Here is a 23623-nt window from a genome sequence, read left to right as displayed (position 1 = left end):
TGTTTAGTTTCAGCAGCCCTTTACCAGCATGGGATTTTGAAATTTTGTGCTTTAATGCCTTTAAGTGGGATGTACATTCACTTTTCTTTATATGGTCCATTACTCCTGTGATATTCAAACAGTCTGTACACAGATGCATACATCCTTACCCTTGTGTTATGGTTTGGCTGTGCCCCCGCCCAGATCTCATTTTGAATTGTAATCCCATAATCCCCATATGTGATGGGAGGGACCGAGTGGGAGGTAATAAATCATGGGGGCAGTTTCCCCCATACTATTCTTGTGATAGTGAGTAAGTCATCATGAGATCTGATGGTTTTATAAGGGACTTCCCCCTTTGCCTGGTTCTCATTCTTCATTCTCCTGACACCACGTGAAGAAAGACATGTTTGCTTCCCTTCCCACCATGATTGTAAGTTTCTTGAGGCCTCTTCAGATATGCAGAACTGTGAGCCAATTAAACCTCTTTCCTTTATAAATTACCTAGTCTTAGATATGACCTTACAGCAGTGTGAGAATGGACTAATACAGTAAATTTGTACTGATAGGATGGGGTGCTGCTATAAGGATACCCAAAAATGTGGAAGTGACTTTGAAACTGGGTAACAGGGAGAGGCTGGAACAGTTTGGAAGGCTCTGAAGAAGACAGGAAAATGCGGGAAAATTTGGAACTTCCCAGAGACTTGGAGAGCTCAGAAGACAGGAAGACGAGGGAAAGTTTGGAACTTCCTAGAGACTTGTTGAATGGCTGTGACCACAATACTCATAATGATATGGACAATGAAGTCTAGGCTGACGTGGTCTCACATGGACATGAGGAACTTGTTGGAAACTGGAGCAAAGGTGACTCTTGTTATGCTTCAGCAAAGAGACTGGCAGCATTTTTCCCCTGCCTTAGAGATCTGTGGAAATTTGAACTTGAGAGAGATGATTTAGGGTATCTACTGTAAGAAATTTCTAAGCAGCAAAGCAGTCAAGAGAAAGCAGAGCATAAAAGTTTGGAAAATTTGCAGCCTGATGATGCAAATAGGAAAGAAAAACCAATTTCCTGGGGATGAATTTAAGCCAGCTGCAGAAATTTGCATAAGTAACGAGGAGCCGAATGTTAATCATCAAGACAATGAGGAGAATGTCTCCAGGGCATTCCAGAGAGCTTGTGGGAGACCCTTCAATCATAGGCTCAGGCTTAGGAGGAAAAAATGGTTTTGTGGGCTAGGCTCAGGACCTCACTGCTGTGTGCAGCCTAGGGATATGGTGCCCTGCATCCCAGCTGCTCCAGCTGTGGCTTAAAGGGGCCAAGATATAACTCGGGCTGTGGTGTCAGAGAGTTCAAGCCCTAAGCCTTGGCAACTTCAACGTGGTGTTGAGCATGCAGGTACACAGAAGTCAATAATTGAGGCTTCGGGGCCTCCATCTGGATTTCAGAGGATGTGTGGAAACACCTGGATATTCAGGCAGGAGTTTGCTGTAGGGGTGGAGCCTTCATGAAAAAACCTCTGCTAGGGCAGGACAGAAGGGAAATGTGGGGTCAGAGCCCCCACACACAGTACCCACTGGGGCACTGTTTAGTGGAGCTGTGAGAAGAGGACCACAGTCCTCTAGACTCCAGAATGGTAGATTCACCTACAGTTTGCACCCATGTGCCTGGAAAAGCCACAGACACGCAACACCAGCCCGTGAAAGCAGCCTGGAGGGGGGAGGTACCCTGCAAAGTCACAGGGGCAGAGCTTCCCAAGGCCATGAGGCCCATCTGTTGCATCAGTATGACCTGGATGTAAAGCATGGAGTCAGAGGAGATTATTTTGGAACTTTAAGGTTTAAGGACTGCCCTACTGGATTTCACTTGCATGGGGCCTCTAACCTCTTTGTTTTGGCCAATTTATCCCAATGGAAATGGGTTTATTTATCCAATGCCTGTAACTTCGTTGTATCCAGGAAGTAACTAATTTGTTTTGATTTTACAGGCTCATAGATGGAAGGGACTTGCCTTGACTGAGATGAAACTTTGGACCTGGACTTTTGGGTTAATAATGGAATGAACTAAGACTTTTGGAGACTGTTAGAAAGGCATGATTGTGTTTTGAAATGTGAAGACATGAGATTTGGGAGGGGTTGGGGCAGAATGATATGGTTTGGCTGTGTCCCCACCCAAATCTCATCTTGAATTGTAGTTCCCATAAGGCCCATGTGTGGTTTGAGGGACCTAGTGAGAGGTAATTGAATCATGGGGGCAGTTTCTCCCATACTATTCTTGTGATAGTGAGTATGTTCTCATGAGAGCTGATGGTTTTATAAGGTGCTTCTCCCTTTACTTTGCTCTCATACTTCTTTCTCCTGCCACCATGTGAAGAAGGATGTGTTTGCTTCCCCTTCTACCATGATCATAAGTTTCCTCAAGCCTCCCTAGCCATGCTGAACTGTGGGTCAATTAAACCTCTTTCCTTTATAAATTACCTAGTCTCAGGTATGTCCTTAATGCAGTGTGAGAGTGGACTAATACACCTTACAAACATTTTTCTTCATATGCCTCCTCAAAATTGACTTTAATTTGACTTTTTTTTTTTTGCCTGCTGCACAAATACAAACTTTTCTACTTGATTCATATATCAAGACTTTTTTTTTTTTACAGTGTTTAATGTTATCTAAGGTTTTGTTCTAAATTTTAAGCTTGCTACTAAAAATCACCTAGAGACAGACAAAAACTTTAAATAAAGCACTTTATTTTTAGGTTTAAAATATTTTTCTTTCTGCAAAAATATTTGCCAGTTTGTAAAATAGTCACGTGCCCTTATAAAAATGATAAAGCATTTATTTGATGATGGAGATCATAAGTAAAATAACAATATTAAAGGTCATTTTCATTTAAACCTTTTTCCATATACTTTCATTATTTCAGGTATGAAACTGTGAATATGAGATAATTTGAAGTGAAAATATCAATAAACTAGGAAACACAGACATTGAATCTGTTTTGTATCTAAATGATGAAGCAAAGGCATGACCTCACTGGCTTTCCATTTTCTATTATGCAGAGAGGGAGCATAATTTCTCATACTGATTTTGTGAACATGACATGAAAAAAATACATCTTTATGATACATTATTCAATAGTTGAACTTCTAAAAATTGTCTGCAAATTGATATTTTATCCCTGTTGAATTAGAAATGCAGTAGGAAAAATGTGTTTAGAAAATTTATAATAAATTCTTTTACTAAAAATATGAAAGAAAGCTATAAAAATATTTAGAACATTATCTATTTTTATTATAGGAAGATCAACATTCTAAACAAATTTTTAATAAATATTTTGCAATCATGTTGCAAATCTGGTTAATTGGCTAACAGAATAATCTGCTTTTAGTCTGTCTTAATTTTTGCATGTACTTAGGTAAACAAATTTCATGATAAAAAGATTAAATTTTGAATATCTCAAGGAATTTGGAATGCTGATATATATATATAGAGTAAAAATAATTTTGTGACAATTTAAAATAAATTCTAAAGTGTACATTAGAATTCTAACATGAAGGCGATGGTAAAAGGTTTTTAGTATTTGGTAAAATATTAATAATTAATAAAGATAACACTATTTTAGGTTGTTTAACAAAGGCAACATTATCAAATTTTGTGTTAAATAAAAGTTTGAGGCAGTACATATTAGCAGCAGTGCACTGGACTAATTTATTGCTTATCGATATATTTCATTGCCATATATTGAGTTACATTAGTATTGTTTGTACTCATTTAGTACTCACAAAATCTACCTACAAACCCTAGGGCTAGAAAAAGAAAGAAATACAGAACAGTGGATATATATTTTTACTTAAATTATACTTAACTTGTTCTTAGTCCCTGATTTTTTCCAGCCATAATGTTTATATAGTTCACACTTGTTTCACTCAAGTTATATGATTTAGAATTTTTATCTATAGCTGGGGAAGTTTATCATCTTGGCTCATGAGAATTATGGGTTAGTTGTAACAATGGTGATTTATTATTATAGCTAACAGAAAAAGTTACTTAGTTATAATTTAATGCATAATCTGTCTCTTCCAGTATGTACTGGTTATACGAGGCACATACTGTTTTCTTTATAAGGTCTCTTCTCAAAAAGGAAAGAGATAAGAAAGATACATTGAGAACATTTTTATGTCTAGAGTCTTTTTCTTTCTTTCTTTCTTTCTTTCTTTCTTTCTTTCTTTCTTTCTTTCTTTCTTTCTTTCTTTCTTTCTCTCTCTCTCTCTCTCTCTCTCTCTCTCTCTCTCTCTCTCTCTCTCTCTTTCTTTTTTGAGACAGAGTCTCACTGTGTCACCCAGGTTGGAGTGCAGTAGCATGATCTCAGTTCACTGCAGCCTCTGTTTCCCAGGTTCAAGTGATTCTCATGTCTCAGCCTCCCAAGTAGCTGGAACTACAGGCACACGCCACCATGCCTAGCTAATTTTTTTTTGTATTTTTAGTAGAGATGGGGTTTCACCATGTTGGCCAGGCTGGTCTCAAACTCCTGATCTCAGGTGATCCACCCGCCTCGGCCTCCCAAAGTGCTGGAATTACAGGCATGAGCCACTGCGCCGGGCTGTCTGTAGTCTCTGGAAAAAAAAGGTTCCTCTAACAGTTTCAGTTAGTTTGCAAAAAATTTTCTATATTTTTAATACTTTAAAAAATTTGATGTCCATTATTTTAACTGCATCCTTCAATATTTTACATGCCTCTATTTTTAATAACTTGTGATATCATCTCAGTGATAAAGATACCATCAGTTCAATTGTCTTTTTCCTCTAGTTGGTTTATAGTGCAAAGACTGCTTTGTCTTTTGTAAACATACAAAATGACATTGTTTTATTTTCTAAGTCTCTTAAGTGGTAATTTTGGGAGAAAATAGTTCTCCCACTATAGCTGTTGTACAAAATGACAAAGGTAGAAACAACTGCTTCTGTCCCAAAGGCACAACTGTCTATACTCAAAGTGAATGTCATTCCAAGAATCAATTAGGTATTGAGAAAGAAACCACTCAAGGCACTAGATTGTATTTTCAACAAAGAAAAAAAATTCTCTATTTTACAGGTCTTTTATTGGAAGAGAAAATCTTAGATTCATTCTTTTCTCCCTATCCTACATGGCTTAATCTCACAAATATATAGCAGGTTGCTTTACAGTTACTTTCCGGTTTTTTTTTCAATGGAAAACTGTTTCAACTTATTCAAGTCAACAGCCTTCATTTGGCCAAATGTTACATTCAAACTCAAATGTCCAAAGTACAAAAGTTAAGAATTCTATTAACCTTAGCAAACAATATGAATTAATCAATTTTTAAAAATTATCATCAAAATAAATGTTTTATATGTTTATATTGGTGAGATTATGTACTATGATAAACAAACTTCAGCATTTCAATTCTTCCTTTATGTTCAATTTAGGCAATAGTATTTATCTCCCCTTTAATTTATTGGTGGGGAATTGTTCACATCAGTGAAGGCTGTTTCTTTTCAAAGAGGTGGGCCGTCTTTCTAAGTCACACTGACCATGGAAGTTCAGCAAACATGGTGATAGAAGCTAGCAGTATCTGGATTCCAGGTCGTTAGTTCACGTTAAAGCCCAGTCCTGTGGGTAGAGATGCAGAGCTAAGCCCGCTAAGAAATTGGGAAGGGCTGTACATTTGCCAGGGCCCAGGCCAGAGATGTAGGGTGCCATTTCCATTGCAGGAAAGCAAATCAAAATTTGAGGTAGACATCAAGTCATGTAAATGGGACATATAAAGCTGGAGATTACTAGGCAGTTTTGTGTATTTTAATTTGCATTCCGAGCCAAGACGTTAGGTGTCCCAAATCTTAATCCTATGCTTTGAATAGCCCTATGCACTGCGAAGTTTACCAGTGTTTGAACCACTGTAGGACTTTAAAAGTGTTTAAGGGATGGGGCAATGCTAACCTAGTATATTGAGGGATTTCAGCTCTCAATTCATAATACACTATTCAAAATAATAAAAATATTCTGCAGGATTATTTCTAGTAACAGTAAAAAAGAAAAATGAAACCCATTGAAGAAATTTTTCTATGATCTGTGCCAACTTGAATAGGATGCTATATTCCTTAGGTAGTTTCATTTTTTTCTTTTTCAAACAGAAAGATACTCTGAGACCAAAAATCTCTCCCAAAGAATTTTTTTTTTTTTTGGAATAAGGATTGTATCAACTTTACTCAGTGGGCCAGGAACTTTTCCAAGAGACAAAATCATTGTACCTAGTATTCAGAATGGACATACACAGAGATTAGTGACAATCAACTTCACAAGTTTTAGATTGACATATTTCTCATTGTCTACCACTACTTGTTACTAACAGAATCAGTGCTGTTAGTACACCAGCAGTCTAGCTTAAAACCTAGGAGTAGATTCAAAGGATCTCTCTACAGCTGAATCTGGTCCTCTATGCTGTTATTAAATATTTTGTATTTTGCAACATTTTATATATTTGCCCCTGGAAGACTGGCTCAAGCTCTAAAGGTGTTATACTAAAATGTCTTAACAGCCTCCTGCCTTCATCCTCTCATCCTTCCTGATCTACCATACAATATACTAAACAACTATCTGCTTTGTGCACATTTAAATTTTGTCTTAAGTTAACCCATTTTATTCTAGTTGCTTAACTAGTATAGCAAGCACTTTAGCACTCATGCATTTTTTTTCACAAAGTTTCTTACATTTTCTTATCTCTCAGGGAGATAAGATGGTGTTAAAAGGATTCGGTTTGAATCCCACTTCAGTCGATTACTTGATACCTGATTAAAGATAAGTTTCCTCTTCAGCAAAATGATAATAATACATTCTTTGCATGTCTGATGAAGGTTCCTTTAGATGAAATAGGGTATCTTATGTCAAGCCCCTAGCATGGTGTCTGGTACACTGCAGGCCTCAAACATTTGGCAATTCCTTCTGCCTCCCTTAATTTATACCTTCCTTACTTTTGAGCCATTTCTTCTGAAGACTCTGAAGTTCCTAATGGTAAGAATTAAGAATATTGGTAGGCATTCCAATAACATTTTATTCTTTCTATTCAGGTACATATTTTAAATATTATCTGATTTATCAATTGTTTCTTTTATGATATATGCATTTTATATCTTTTAAAGATCTTCTGTACTCCAAGATTACAAATATATTTATTTTGAGTGCTTCTATGGTTTTATTTTGGGTATTTAGATTTTTAATCAACACAGGATATATGTTATGTTGGAGGCCAAGTTAGGAATCTTAACAATATTTTTTTTCAATCCCATTTGTTCAGTCTTATTCTCAGTGGTTTAGAATGTCCCTTCATTATGCATGCTCTTCTCCTTCATTTATATATATCAATGTCTCAATGCCATATTATTTTAATTGCCATATTTTTATAGTTTATTTTGAAATTTGAAAGTACGAATCCACATCTTTTCCCTTCTTTTGATAAATATGAATTTGGAAATTTTTGCATCTTTTCTGAGAACTGGACTTAGTTTTATTTTTAAAAATCTCGTTAGACTTTGAATGGGATTACATTTATTTTGTAATTTATTTTGTGAAGAATGGCTACTATATTTTCTTTCCACTTTAGTGTAGGGTATGTTTCTCTACTTAATTATGTAATTTTCATGTTTAACAGTAAGGTTTTTATGGTAGCTATTATATATTTTTATTAGTTTATTCTTACATATTTTCTTTAATTTTTTGTCATTTCCGTTATGAATTATGAATAGGATATTTTTTTCCATTACATGTTCTAATTGTCCATTGCCAGTGTTTGAATATACTTCAATCATATTAGGAAAAATTCTCCTCGTATTTCACATATATCAAACAAAAAAATCACAAATAGTGTCACTTTCCAATAACTGAATTTGTCTCTTAAATCTTTTTAAAAATTAATTTTATTAAAAATGTTTTCATACTGGTGAACTTTCCTTGCATTACTAGTATCAGACCAAGCTTTAATGCATTGCTACATTTGATCTATTGCATTTTTATTTAGAAGTTTTACAGTTATACTTAAAAGAATGCATGGTCTATGGTTTTATTTTTTGTGTCATCATTGTCTAGTTTAGGTATCAATATTATAAAATTATCTTAAAATGATTTATTATCTCTAAAAAATTCTAGAATTTATAAAATCTCTAAAAATTATTTATCATTATCTTAAATTTTAATTTAATGGGTTCTCCTATGTTTATTAAATTTTGAGCACCCCCTTCACTCTTCCCTTTATTTTTGACTTCTTTCATATGTGTCCTTTTAGAAACTCACACTGAATGAATGCTGGACATTCTGGCTCTTTCTTTTATCTTTTTCCTCATTCTTTTTTTTCTTTGTGCTCTGTTATAATAGAAGAACCTATCGCCTTAATATTCCAGTACTCTAATGTATATTTCAGGTGTAATAATTTTTGCTATGTAGCCCATCTATTTTTTTTTAGTATTAATGACCACGTATTTTTTATTTTCAAGTTTTATAATTTATCCTGCTATTTTTTTCATGGATAAGATAGCCTTTCGTATCTTCCTGAAAATATTTACATTTCTTTGAAATTATTTGTTTTTTCCTTTCATAATAGTTTTCCTTCAAATGTTTTATGATTTTTGATAGTATTCTTATCTGCATATTTGAGATGACCTCTTGAAGAAAGCTAATCTTGGTTATCATTGCCTACTTTAGAAATTGTGTGTGTGTGTGTGTGTGTGTGTGTGTGTGTATACACATGTTCACCCACATTTATTGCTTTAGCTGTGGATAAATATTTTTCTTCTCACTGCTTAGCACAAGATGGAAAGATGGGAAGTAGCCAACCTGAAAGGCATGTTTGCACCTTAATCATTGCCTTGGGTGCTCTCTTAGGCCTTTTATCCATGCCTCTGAGTGTGGAGCAGCAGCACCCTCCTCTGTAGCAATCTCTTCTGCACTTGTAGGTTGTGATTTTTTTTTTTTTTTTTTTTTTTTTGCCAACCTGATTATGTCTGTTTTTTCTTAGGAACTCCTCAAAATTTCCAGTCTGCTGATAAAACTCCATTATTTTCTAGCACAGCAGCACTGTTAGGAAATTTTTCTTAAATATGCATGTAGTAAAAGTATATATATAATGTGTATATACACTTAAGTATATACATTGCCTATAGGCACACATGTGTATATGTGTGTATATATAAGTATATATAATTCCTAGTGACTTTGAGGTGGAGATGAGCTAGATATACATGTTCAGCATTTTAATACAATACTTAATTATAATTCATAAGTGACCACCACTGTATGCAAGCCATTATTATGATGCTTGCAGTAGCAGGGATACACTGATGAATAAGATACTATGCCTGTCCTCAAGTGTGTATAACCTAGAGGGCATATATTTGTGTTATATTATTTTTATTCATTACATTGTAATAATTTATGCTCATAAAGACAATACCAAATCATTAAGTAACAGTTAAATGAAAATCAATGGATTCCATTTAATTCAGCAGAGAAGTACTGGTTTTATAAAAATATTCAAAATTATTACATTTAAAAAATAGATATTTCAGTGTGTATCAGTTAACAGTGCATTAACAGGTTAGCTGAAATTAATGAAAACCCAACTAACAGGTTTAAACCACAAGAGAACTTAATGTTTACTTCACAGTTTATGGATGGAGCCAGTTATAGAGTTGATCTAGCTGAGCTACAGTATCAGGGTTCTGGGTCAAGTGTTTTCCTAATGCCCTTAGCCTCAATCTTGTGAACACTGGATTACTGCTCAGCTTCTTACAATCTTACCTGAAGTCCAAAGGAGGAAGAGGGGTAGCTAGGTACGGCACAGAGGAAGCTTTCCTCAGAATCCTCTAAATGCTGTCTTTTTAATTGTCAGGGAGAAAACTCATTTCTAGAAGCCTCAGCATACTTTACTTCTCATTGGCCCATCTCATGCCCATCACTGGCTTGGTATAGGCTAATTTTGATTCATCTCATGGGTCTTGGATATGGTATCACCAAGAGAAAATCAGAGATTTTTAACAAAAAGGATCCAGGAGAATAGCTATTGGCTAAACAATCAACAAGTTGTCCACATACAGAGCTAACTTAGCTTATCTAAGAAGTTTTTACTAATGTGAGAGACATATTTTCCTAAATGCATGTTATAATTTTTTCAACTGGTAAAATGCATATTTTAAAATTCAAATGTTGCAAAAGTGTGTGCAATGAAAATTAAACCTTTGTCCTAACATGTCTTATAGCCACTCAGTTCTCCTCCCCAGATCAGCCAGCTTTATGAATCCCTCTGCCTCTCATTTTTTGATCAGGCTAGATAAGCTAGGTACTACTATATTTGTCATTCAATTACACAACAATAGCTTTTCACATCACTAGATCTGCTGGGTTTTGTTCTCTGCCTTAGGCATATTAATTCTGAAATCACGTGAGATGGTTAGCATCTGGTGACCAATATCTACAGAACCCTGGAATACTAATTCCATAGTTTATTATAATATTTAATAAGGTATACCTTCCTTGTTACTTATAAAACCAGTCAAGTATTGCCTTGCTGTAATTTCCTATTTTACTCTAAAGTCCTCATCTTTCTCCAAAAGCCAGTTTGGTATCTCGCAGTTGTAAGGTCAGGAGAAGAGTGACTGTTGCAACTTCTACCTCACCATCTGTCACCTCCCTTAGATTGTTTCTTGGTTGACTTAGTTTCTCTGTACTGCAGTCCTCAGAGGACTTTGTAATACCAACGATTTTATCTGGCCCAGGATCTTCTCTGATTTAGATCTGCTCTTTTACAATGAATTGTGACTAGGTCAATCTCCGAAGAGGAGAGAGTATGACCTTTTCCATGGTGGTGGTCCCTTTGACAGGGGTTTTCAAACCTTTTCAACTGTGATCTACAATAACAAACACATTTTATATCTTTCTCATACATATACATTGAAGCAAAATTTTAGCAAAACAATTCTTACCACTACTATCTGTGATATCATTTCCTATTTTGTATTTTGTTTTCATTTCAAAAATATCATGATCTACTCAAATGAATTTCGTGAACCAGTAATAGATGGCTCTCTAAAATTTGAGAAATACTGCCTAATGACAATCAGCACATTGTCAAAGATATTCCTTCTGGCCATAAAAAAATGTTTACCACTTTATGTAGTTTAACTGTGAGACACTGTGAAATTAAAAAATTTACTGTTTTCTTTAAAAATAAAAAATTGTATTTTCAGGTAGTTTAAATAATGGCTATAATTTTCTGGAACAATGTTGCTCCAATTGATTAATCTGATTACTGCGGCTGCACAGTTATAGTGCCTGCAAATCTCAAGCCAGGTGGAGTGTTGATGTGTGCTGGCCAGAATCTTTACTGAATCATTGCCTTTTTATTCGCAGTTATTTTTCTTACTTTTGGGTTTTAGTTCCCTTGATAATTTTTCATAATTTTTCTTGCTTTTGGATTTTACTTTTACTTATATTCATCTCCTCACAAGACTACACAGCTTTTGCCCCAAATAAATTTCTTTTTACATAGTTACAGATAGGTCTCTTAGTTCTTCTTCTCCCCTCCCCATCTATGTTTAACAGAGTGGAGCTGCAATAATATATTTTGCCAGTAGACACACTTAACACATAATTAAATAGATTCAAAAAAAATTCCTTAAGTTTCAGACTTTGGTTTAGTTTGTGAAATATTTTCTTCATTATTTTGCAATTTAAAATTTTTAAGTTTATGTGGAAGAGAATTTCAACATGTATATGTTTAAAAATATTTAACTCCCAAGCAGAAACTTTTAAAGTCAGGTCTTTCCAAAGTTATTAGTACTTGTAATATATCTCTGTCCAGTGGAACAGATGTTGCCTGTATCTACAAATATTTCAAAAACAGATTGAAGGCATGCAGCATGCAATTCCTTTTTGGCACGATTCACATACATTTTGCCAGAAAACATTTGAACAGATTTTAAATCTTTCTCCTCATTATCTTTGAAAAATACACAAACTCACACACATTTTTGCAAGGTGCCTGTTATGAGTTACATGCTGTGAAGAGTACTTCTTAACCAATGTGCCTCTCAACATCAAAAATTTGACTATAGAAAACTTGAGGAAATATGAGGAAAAGGTTATGTGTACAGTAATTATTAAAAGCAACATCAGACAAGTATATCCTGATAAAAAATAAAATTAAAACTCCTCGAGAAAAATTAACAGCACCTACATTCTAACACATTTGAAAGAAGCAGTACTTCATTTAAGAGTCCTAGCTTCGAGAAATCCCTTTTTTCATGAATTATCTTCTAATTATGCTTCGTAGTCCAGTTAAATTACATCTCTTGACATTTTGGAATGTTCCCATCTTTACACCTGTCTTCAAATTGTTTATTCCACATGTAATATTATTTTCCCCTTGTCTGCATTTAGAGTATATGGAGTTTGGGGAAGAATCATGTAGTTCACTGTGGCAGGAGGGACAGAGTGAGAAGGTGGACAGGAGCCAGATAATTGGAGAGAGTTTTTACATAATGCTAATTTTAGGAGTTTGCAATTAGCACTGTGGATTTGATGAAAACAGTGGAGGTTTTAATCAGGGAAATGAATGATAGGATTAGAATTCTATTTTATATAATATAATCCAGATACATCATTATAAATAAATTTAAAAGATCAAAGCTGGAAGCAGAGAGGTCAGTCAGGAGTTTATTATAATGATTTAGACATAAATGTTTATAATTAGAATCAGTGGATCCCCCCCATACCTCACATTCCTGTCCTTCATGGTCACTTTTTCCAGTTTCAACACTCCCCACTGTGTATTGTGTCCATATTCTCATCCTTGCATTGAAAGGCTTTTTCTCCTCTGCCTCACCATATGCCTTCCCCATTACATCCAAAATCTTTTTAAGCCACCTTCTGCGATGCCTATTTTGTTTGATGTCCCTCTTCTATATCCTTACTCTCTACATAAACTATTGATGTCACACCCTAGTCTGTGCTGACAATGGGCTTCTCTAGCAGCTGTCTTAAGTAGGTGCCACCTATTTTTCCACCAAGCTGGGAGGGTCAGCATTCTCTTGCCTCAGTTCCGCATCTGGACACACAACTCCACATCTTCTCTTCTCCTTTGAGATTCATAACACGTTTATGGTTTCATCCTTTACAGCTTTCTTGCTGTCATAAACTTTCCAGTCACTACATCTCATTTATTATACATTTTGGCACCGAATGGGTCTTTGTTTTTATCCCTATTCCTGTCATTAACTAGGATAAGTGATCATTGCACTTTCTAGTGAACAGCTTAGTTTCTTGTTGGCTTGGCTTTTTCTAGGCCGATGATCTTCAAATTTATTCCATTTTAGATAGCCACTTCCATACCTCCAACCCAGACCATGTTTTCACCAGAAAGTGCTCCTTTTCTGAAATATTTACAACCTGCTCTTGGATCACAAACTCTTATCCTTCTAGTTTTTACAACCACTATTCCTCAACCTCATCAGGATCTACAATTTTTTACTCCCTTTGTTTTTATCCATGCCCCTGCTTCTGTCTTTTTTCTCTGTTCATGCTCCAGCGTTTGAACCTCCTTCTTGCCCATTCTACCAACTCTTGCAATTTTTCTCTTTCCTTGAATCCATCAGAAAAACCAAAGTTTAAGCCTATTTCAATGCCTACTGTCTCCATTCTCCTTCTGGGAGCTACTAAATAATGCTGGAGAAAATTAGTGCAAACCCATAGACTGATAGTCTGACCAGTTTCAACAATAACCAGGTCCTGAAAGCTGCCTGGAAAATTTTCTAAATATCTTCTGTTGTTTTCCTCTTTCAATGTCCACAGTACTTTTTTTTTTTCAATTTTTCTTTTTCCTCAAGTCTTTGATCTATTTGTCTCATACTTCATTCAGAATGATTTACAGAGAAAATAGAGGATATCAGATGGATCTTTACTCAAACTCCTGCCACATTTGCACACCTTCCCTTCTCTCAGTTCCTTCCCTTCTGCAGATGTCTCAGCAATACCCAAGGCTCTTCCCCCTCCTATGTCCTGGATCCTATCTGCTTCCAGTTCCTCTTTAACTTTCTACTATATCCTCTCTTTCCTCTCCAACACTACCATCTTCCTTGCCACAAGGTTTCTTCCCATCAGCATTTATAATACATGCTCATCCTCTACTGTTTTATTAACAACTAGCCAACCTTCCTCCCCATCTGTCTTTCCCCAACTACCATCTTTCTCCTTTCACTCTTACTGACTATAAAGATTATTCCTTTTTCTCACCTTCTATTTATTCCTCAGCCTAATGATGATAGTTTATGCAATTGTGTCTTCAAACTTATAACAACCCAGACAATAGTAATAACAGTCAACATTTATTGAATTCTTACTTGTGTTAAGTGCTTTTTTATATGATATTTTAATCTTTGTAAAATCCTATAAAGTAGGTGCTGTCATTATTCCCACCTTACAGAGAAGTTAGAGTCTGAGCCTAGTCTTAGAACTAGAAAGTAGCAAAAACAAGATCCATACCCAAATACTGAACACAGTCTGTCCCTTATCCCCTTGGTCTGTGTTCTCACCCTCTTGCTCTTATCCACTCACATGTTTTCACTTGAACATGCTCATGATTCTCCAGTCTAGCTCTTCTTCCCAGACATGTCTCCTGGAGACAAGTCCCATGCATACTATGGCCTCCCACTGTGTCGCACAAGCATCTCAAACTCCACATGTCTTAAACTATACTCACCATCACATCACTCTCTATCCTTTCAAAAATGCTCTCTCTCTTGTTTGCCTCATTCAATGAACAGAGCTACAATTTACTCTGTTTGCCAGCTCAGAAACCTTGCTGTCCTCCTTGACTCCCCTCAACTCTTCCCTGTCCTGGCAGTTAATTGCCAAATCTTTCTTTCACTTCTTCATGACTGCTGGAATCCCAATATGTTTCTTCAGTTTCATGGTCCAGATTACTTAAATGAGTAAGGTTTCTGCTTCTAGTCCTCTCCCCCTTCCATTTCAATCTGTTCTTCAGAATGAAGCTTAAATCAGTTTTCTAAAATGCAAATGTATCCTATAAACCCCTACCTTTAATACCTTTAGTTGTTACTCACTGAAATCTCAACTCTACCTCCATTAAAAGATGCTACTAAGGGCCGGGCGCAGTGGCTCACGCCTGTAATCCCGGCACTTTGAGAGACCAAGGAGGTCAGATCACCTAAGGTCAGCAGTTCGAGGTCAGCCTGGCCAACATGGTGAAACCCTGTCTCTACTAAAAATATAAAACTTAGCTGGGCATGGTGGCATGCACCTGTAACCCCAACTACTCAGGAGGCTGAGGCAGGAGAATAGTTTGAACCCAGAAGGTGGAGGTTGCAGTGAACTGAGATCACACCACTGTACTCCAGCCTGGGAGACGGAGTGAGACTCCATCTCCAAAAAAAAAAAAAAAAAAAAAAAAAAAAAAAGGCCAATAAGACCCTGTGGTCTGCTCTCTACTTAATATTTTCACCTAATTTTCTACCATTACCTTTCTCAAATTCTATAATTTATCTATTTTGAATTACTGACATTTCTTTAAATATACTAAAAAATGCTGTTACTTCTCTTGATTCTTCTGCCCTTCATCAGATTTCGAGACAATTTTATCCATGTCTAGAAGGTTCTTTATTCTTATCTTTACCTCATAAGCCAGGTTTCAGTTACACAGCATCTGTGCTCAGAAGTGTTTCCTAATAACTCAAGCCTGGAGTGGATGCCTCTCTGATGTATATTCACAGAATCTGGTGTTTTTCTGTTTCGGCACATAGTATAATGTGTTGTAAGCTCCCATTTATTGTTTGCTCCATTAAGGTATAAGCAGTTTGAGTGTAGAGCTTGTTTTCACCTTTACACCTACAGTGTATGGCACTGTGACTAGCATATATCAAGTGATCAACAAATATTTGTTGAATTAATGAATTAATAACTGTCTAAAGCTGTCATGCTGAAAAAAGGAAGCCATCTGTTATACTTGGCAACTGAAAATCTCTGCCAGAACAGTTTCATCAGGGTTGAGCAGGTTAGAAATGAATGGAAAATAGAGAAGTAGAGAAAACGTTAAATTTCTCTTTTGAGGAAATTAGATACTAAACAACATAATTCACGAGAAGAATAATAAAGAAATAATACGCAGGAATAATCTCTCAAGAGCCATGTAGGGCTTATTGGAAGAAAGTTAAAAAATCTTAACTGAATGATATAAAAGAAGAATTGAACAAGTGGTGAGACATAGCAGATTTCAGGCCAGAAAAACAGTATGATACGGTAGAAATATTTTCTTAAATCAGTTCATTGTTTTAATGCAAATTAACACAAATATTCCACTGAGGTTTTCCTAATGTTTTCTTTCTCAAAAGTATAAAAATAGCTCATGTTTGTGGAGAAAAAACCAAATGAAGTCTCTCTTTCTCTTATTCTCCCTTTCTTGTATATGTGTATGTGTATATGTGTATATATTCGCACATGAATATATATTTATACCCCCACACACATATATGCTTTTTTTTTTTTACACATATGGACTCTCTCTTTACATACTCTTCAGCAACTATTTTATTTAACTTAGCAGCATAACTTGGATATCTTTCTGTATCAATACATATGGATCTACCTTATACATTTCTAAACTTCTACAAGGAAAACCTATCATACATACAAAGAAGTTAAGAAATCATTCTTTCCTCATGCTCCTTTCTAATCATTATCTCCAAAAGGTTACCATCATTGTGACTTTTTTTTTTTCAGCATTGGTTAGTATTGCCCATTTTTGAACTTTATATAGATGGGATAACACTGCAGTGTTATTTTTGTGTCTGGTTTCTTATAGTCAACATTACATTTATGAGGGTCATTTTGTAGTTTGTTTTTTCTTTCATTGTGATGTTATATTACATGAATATAATATAACTTATAGATTTCTCTTTTAGTGGATCTTTGGGTTGTATCCAGACTGAAAATATAAATAGAGCTGCTGGGAACATTCTTGTACATGTCTTTTTGTGAACATATGCACATATTTCTGTCGGGCATATACCTAGAAGTAAAATTGCTGGGTGATAGGGCATCTATATATTTAGTTTTAGTAGATGCTGCCAAAGAGTTTTCCAAGTAATTGTAGTGTAGCAATTCATACTCTCATAGCAGTGTGTGTTCTATATTTTTAAAGACTTAGGGTATCCCATTATATAAATATATCATCATTTATTTAATATTGTTTTTCATTTTTTACTAGTATAATTAACTCTTCAATAAATATATATACTTATGTTTACTCAATGTTTATCTACAAGCATATTAATGGCATATTAATGACAAAATAATTTTAAAGTTCACTTGGAAAAATTAGTTTTACTAAAGCAAAATTAGACAATGACATTTTTTAAAAGATAAATAAAATTATTTCATATAGGTTACAATCATTAAAATTGTAGCCCTGATACAGAAAAGAACCGATACACCAATGAATAAGAAAGATTATGTTTCAAACAGGAAATCTGAAATTCAATTGAATTTTTCTTCTTCTTCTTCTTCTTTTTTTTTTTTTTTTTTTTTTTTTTTTTTTTGAGACAGAGTCTTGCTCTGTCATCCAGACTGGAGTGCAGTGCCTCAATCTTAGTTCACTACAACCTCCACCTCCCAGATTTAAGTGATTCTCCTAACTCAACCTCTTGAGTAGCTGGGATTATGGACGCCCACCACCACGCCTGGCCAATTTTTTTTGTATTTTTAGTAGAGACAGGGTTTCACCAGGTTGGCCAGGCTGGTTTCGATCTCTTGACCTCAAGTGATCCGCCCACCTCCATCTCCCAAAGTGTTGGATTATAGGCGTGAGCCATCACGCTCAGCTAAACAGAATATTAAAAGCAGAGATAACGTAATGCAGGTAATGAGTTCCACAGGTAAGAAGAGACTGAGAAGTCACCCAAACATGAACAACAGTAAGCTGTTGCTTTACCTCTAGGCTAGAAGAACAAAGGGAGAAGGTAGAACTCCTAGAGCCCAGGGGCTGGGTTATCTCGTGGAAGGTAGAATCATGGTGGGCCTGTCCAAGCAGGGACAAGAACCAGAGAAAAAGTGCAATCTCTACCTAAGATACCACCTGAGGCAGAAAGATGGGAGAAATACCTTCACTACCCTCTTCTCCCCACTAGCCCTTCCCGTTATAAGCACTAGAAGCCTATAAAAAAGGGAGTGTGGAAATCAGTGTGTATAGGTCTGTTTGAGGTAGTGAGGAAAGCAGCAGAGGAGCAAGAAAGGGATACGGTATAGCCCAACAGAATATGTAGTGAAGGTGACATCACAGATCAGAGGAGACAGGAATGACAATAAATGCTGCTGACATCATTGTTATCATCTATGAAAACTATCAAGTTAAATGGATCTACACCTCATACTGTAATTCAGAATAAATTATAGGGGTGTGAAAGAGTTAGGTGTAAACAATTGAAGACTACATAATAAAGAAAATCATGTAGATTTTCTGGAAGAAGAATGATTTACAGCACATAAAAGCAATAGAATAAATCTAAAAAAATGATAATTTAAATAGAAAAGCATTGTATGCAAAATAATCCTATAAATAAAATTAAAAGACATATAATAAGTGGGAATATTATTAGTACACACATAAAAAGGTTAATACTTTTAATATGGAAATACTTACAAATAAATAGAAAAGCAGGCAAAAATTATCAACAGATACTTCATAAAAGAAGATACAGAAAATAACCAGTAAAAAAGATAAAATAATATCAAATTCTCCAATAACCAAAGTAATACAAATGTAAATAAATATATATTTATATGACTATTAATCTGACAAATATAAAATATTGTTAATAGTACAGTGTGGAAAAATAATGTAAGCTATAACAATAAGGGACTAACAGCCATGAAAAGTAATTTTAAAGAAATATTTGGTGACAAACAATACTCCTGATATAATAAAGTGAAAAGATTAGGATTTAAGTTGTATTATACCTCAGCTAAAATCTGATATAAAGTAGACTAGCTCACACATATAAGTGAGTAGAATGAAATACTAGAAAGCATATATAAATTTGTTAAAAAGTTAACCAGAATAATTATCTCTGGACCATAATATTGCAGCAACTTTTATTTAATTATATATTTCTGCATTTTTCAAATATTCTACAATGGACCTTTAAAATCAGTAAAATGCAGTGATGCCAGACATCAGTGAAGTCATATAAAGAGATAGAGGGGCATACAGTTATGGAAAGATTATTTGCAAAGAAGGGAGAGAGTTGCACATGTTTGCAGGCTGAATGGAAAAAAGCCAATGAAAATAACCAATTGAAGATTAAAAGGACTAAAAATTGCTGAAGGCAGGTCTTGCAGGAGTTTGGTTGAGCTCTAGAGCACTGAGGGAAAATTAGACTTGGGTAGGAGGCACGAGAAAAATAGCCTGTGGAAGCATGTATGAAAACCGAACCCCGAGGGAGTTTACACTTTGTGACCTTAACTTTCATTCTGTTTTTTTTTTCAGGCTGTATCTGTTGAGAGTGAGAAATGGTGAATTTGCAGAGAATATTGGACGTTTTGGGTATTTGATAAAGAGAATGAGAAAGAGAGAATTGCTGAGGAAAGTCAAAGGATTAACAGGTTGCCTGAAGGCTTCTTTGATGTTAGACGTCTTAAATTTGTAAATGTGGCATCATTCTCTAAAATTGCATGGGGTTTTTCATCAAGAATATGTATTTTTAGGAATAGAGGCACTGAAAGTGTGGAATGCTCTCTTTGAGAATTTGCAGAGTGGATACAATTAAAAGACTTTGGTTAAGAATTTGAAAATGGAGAGAAACTGAAGTCCGCTGGAATTTAGGCTGGGCAGAAAAGAAGAGAATCGTTGGATGTTGAGGGACAGTGGGACAGGTCTTTGGAAGTAGATTGTAGTAGTGGAGGGAAAGAGAAGCAGGACTATGTTTTTTGCCTTCACCTCGCACTCATAGTCTATGCATCCAACTTTTGGCATTCACTGCACTCTGCCTTGTTTCAGTTGACTGTATTTCCCCCTGCCCCCAACTCCTGTAAGTGGCTGCACGTTCCTGAGGCACCTACCCCAGTGTTCTGTATTTGGCAGTGATTCAATTACAGTTGTTGGAAGAGTGAAGGAAACCAAATGTGTTGAGTTTTAAAATCATGGCAAGTGCTTTTGGTTAAATTTAGAACGACTCTTTTGAAGATTGTGCGCTCAAAAGTATTAATTAAATTGGCAACTGTGCCTGCCAGCAACCTTAATGTGATACTCTTTGGGGAGGAGCCATTTGAAGGTGTTACTGGAACTATAGCAAGCTCAGAGTATGAATTTAACTGCTCTTAAAGAAGCTCCATTTTTTGAAGCTTCCACGTAATGGTGAAAAAGCCTTGCTTCATAAGCAGTCACAGTTTTTTTCTGGATCTACTGTCTGGTGCTTTCAGGGCTGATAACTTTTCATTGTTTTTGCTCAGATAGTAGCCACTCAAGAGGGTGGCAGGAACCTTCTGCTTCTCCTAAAAGCTTGGTTTCAGAAAGTGAATTTGCTTGGTATTGTATCTACAGGGTGTACTCTTCTCAATCCAAAGCCTTTCTTGTAAGTTTTCCATAATTTAGCTATAAATTCACAAGATTCCAAGTTCTTATTTTATCAGAGGAGAAAGGACAAGGAATATACTACTCTCGGATCATGATGATGGGTGAAGCTAAAGAGGGAGGAAGAATGACAATGCTTCCTTTTGGTAACCTTAATTGTGGTTCTATGTATGTGGAGGCATACACACGCCCATAGACACTCATGCACTCTTGGTCACTTACTCATGCACTTACACAACCGTTTTTCCAATCTTATTCTTTTCAGTTGAATGTTTACATCCTAACCCTGGTATTTAATGTTTAGTGTTTTCAAGGCTCCTTTTTATATATTTATGAATCTAGTAGACCTCATCCCAGTGAACATTCTTAATTATAGTCAGTTGCCCCAAATTGGCTTTCTTGAATTTAAATGCATTTGCCATTTCATTTTTCAAGATGAATTTGATTGAATGTCTTGTAGTGATTGATGCAAACTCATTCAGAATATCTGAGTAATAAATTTATTACTTTCTAGAAATAAGTAATAGATCACAAAATCTCTTTGGTTTAATATTTTACTGTTAAAGATTAAACAGTTCTTCTAAATAACTTAGCAACTCTCTCAAACTTAAATTGTTTAGCTCTATGTTTAAGGAAACTACGGAAATTGTTTCAGTTCCCTTGGGTGCAGTCGTGCAATTTAGATTTAGCTGGCCCGCAGATTGTACTCATCTATGTTAATGTTTCTGTAATGAGAATGATCCAACTGTGTCATAACCTTTTAGGTCTTAACCTCCTTCATTTACATAACTTTTTACTTTACATTTACACACGCTTTGCCATTTTAGGATTAATATGTCAGGCTTTTTATTTTATTTTATTTTTCCCATGACCTGACTTTGTTGCTAAAAGAAAAAATCAATTGGTTTGCCTTATATATGGGATAAACATGTTGTTCACAATAGATTGGTCAATATTTGAAAGAAATGCTGGATTTGATAACCAGAGAAGGGAATCCATGGATTTTTGCATGACTACTATAATTTTAAGTGGAAAAACTCAATAAACTATTTTTATTCTTAAAAATGTTGATTAAATTTCATATTTGAAACGTACATTATTAAATAAATGATTTATATGTGTATTCAATTCCTTGCTTCAAATAGAACAAGTTATAATTTAAAATAATGCTAGTACCTATTACCCTAAAAATATGTGTTAAAAACATATACACATTGGTCTTTTACATTTAAAATTATGTCATTTATGTGCATTTTTATATATCCACATATATTTACAAGTATTGATTACAACAAAATAAAATATTAAAAGACTTGGACTTGCTTAACTAAACATAGAGTTGAGAGGTTAATATGTTTCAAAAATTTCATGGTAAAATTTATTTAAATAGAAAATATAATACATGTGAAATGATTTCATTTTAAAGTAGCCTATTTATGTACAGGATATTTTTTCTATTATTAATGATTTTATTCTATTTGTGATACTCTGAAGGAGAATCACAGGGTGCATAATCTGGGTATCAGGGAGCACCCCCGAGGAAATGTCATTTGAGCTGCATCCCAAAGGGTGAGTAGAAACTGAAAGGTAAAGGACTTGAGTGCCTCGGGAGGCCTAATATTTTTAGAACAATATTTGTATTGTAAACCTGACCCATAAATCCCCCATACTCTCCCAAAACCTTACAATATTTTCCCAAATCTGTACCATGCCCTGCAAAAGCTGCATCATCTGACTTCTCCCTATCTCAGCAACTTTATTTCCCACCACCCTCCTTCACTCTCACCCCCCAGCCATGGCCGACTTGTTGAGTTTCACCACCTCACCATTGTCTCACTTCTTGCCTTTGAACATGCTGCTCATGTACCTTGGATGACTCTCCCTACCTCCTTTCTCCATTCCGCTCCTCGTCATTGGTAAACTCCACTTATCTGTAGATCTTCAGCTTCTTCGGGCAAGTGGTATCTGAAGCCTGGGAAGCTGTGTCTTCATTTACAAGTGAAGCATCTTGCACTTCTTCCCCAGTCACTCTCATCACCTTTGTGATTTCTGGTGTCATGGCTATATTCCTAGAAGGTGGACCTTGTGTCCCCAGCATCTAGATTGCTGTTACATTGTAAGGATCAAGCAAATAGCTATTGAATAAATGAATGTATATAAAACTTTAAATCATTCAATTCTAAATATAATGTTTTTTCCTAGTCACTATAAGAATTTCAGCTACCACTTACTGAGAACAAGTGTTAATCAAGCACAGTCCAAGATGCCAAATGTGGTGGATAAGAACCTCATATTATTAATGACAAAACTGAGAAATTTGGAAGTCCAGTGAATTGCTGCAAGTCAGATTGTGGTTTGCTCTATTATGTTTGATAAAAGCAGCGACTAAATTGTCTCATTATAATCAGGAGAGAGAAAACACTGTTTTTTAATGAAAAAGCGCTGATGTAGTTCATCTTAAATTGTAATACTTTTATGTAAATTTTATTTAAAATTTAAATTTTTATATATTATTACACTTATTCTCATTTAAAGTATTCGATTTGTCAGTACTGTCAGTCATGTGCCATATATAAAGAGCAAAGGAAGTGATAGACATACACGGTTTTACCCGCTAGTGAGGTTACAATTTGAGTAGGGAGAGAGGCTTGGGAAAAGCATCTATGTTTTAGCTGAAGTAACCACAAAATCCTAAGGGTTATAGAGTTATGAATACTTAACAACTATTTAAAAACTGCTTAACGGCGGGCGCAGTGGCTCACTCCAGCACTTTGGGAGGCCGAGACGGGTGGATCACGAGGTCAGGAGATCGAGACCATCCTGGCTAACGCGGTGAAACCCCGTCTCTACTAAAAATACAAAAAATTAGCCGGGGGTGGTGGCGGGCGCCTGTAGTCGCAGCTACTCGGGAGGCTGAGGCAGGAGAATGGTGTGAGCTTTCAGTGAGCCGAGACTGCACCCCTGCCCTCCAGGCTGGGCGACATAGCGAGACTCTGTCTCAAAAAAACAGAA

General features: G+C 35.5%; 1 long non-coding RNA gene across 4 annotated transcripts in view; it reads right to left on the bottom strand.

Moving 5' to 3' along the window:
- Positions 1-23623, bottom strand: part of LOC135966564 (uncharacterized) — a 182934-nt gene that overhangs the window by 48542 nt on the left and 110769 nt on the right. For all 4 annotated transcript variants that reach the window (XR_010579953.1, XR_010579954.1, XR_010579955.1 and 1 more), the window contains one exon: positions 22456-22717. This is a non-coding gene — a long non-coding RNA (uncharacterized lncRNA). The remainder of the gene's footprint in view (positions 1-22455; positions 22718-23623) is intronic.

The sequence above is a fragment of the Macaca fascicularis genome, chromosome 12 (assembly GCF_037993035.2).
Source record: "Macaca fascicularis isolate 582-1 chromosome 12, T2T-MFA8v1.1".
Classification (NCBI taxonomy): domain Eukaryota; kingdom Metazoa; phylum Chordata; class Mammalia; order Primates; family Cercopithecidae; genus Macaca; species Macaca fascicularis.
The sequence above is the reverse complement of the archived record's forward strand: the minus strand, read 5'-3'. Positions and strand labels throughout refer to the sequence as shown.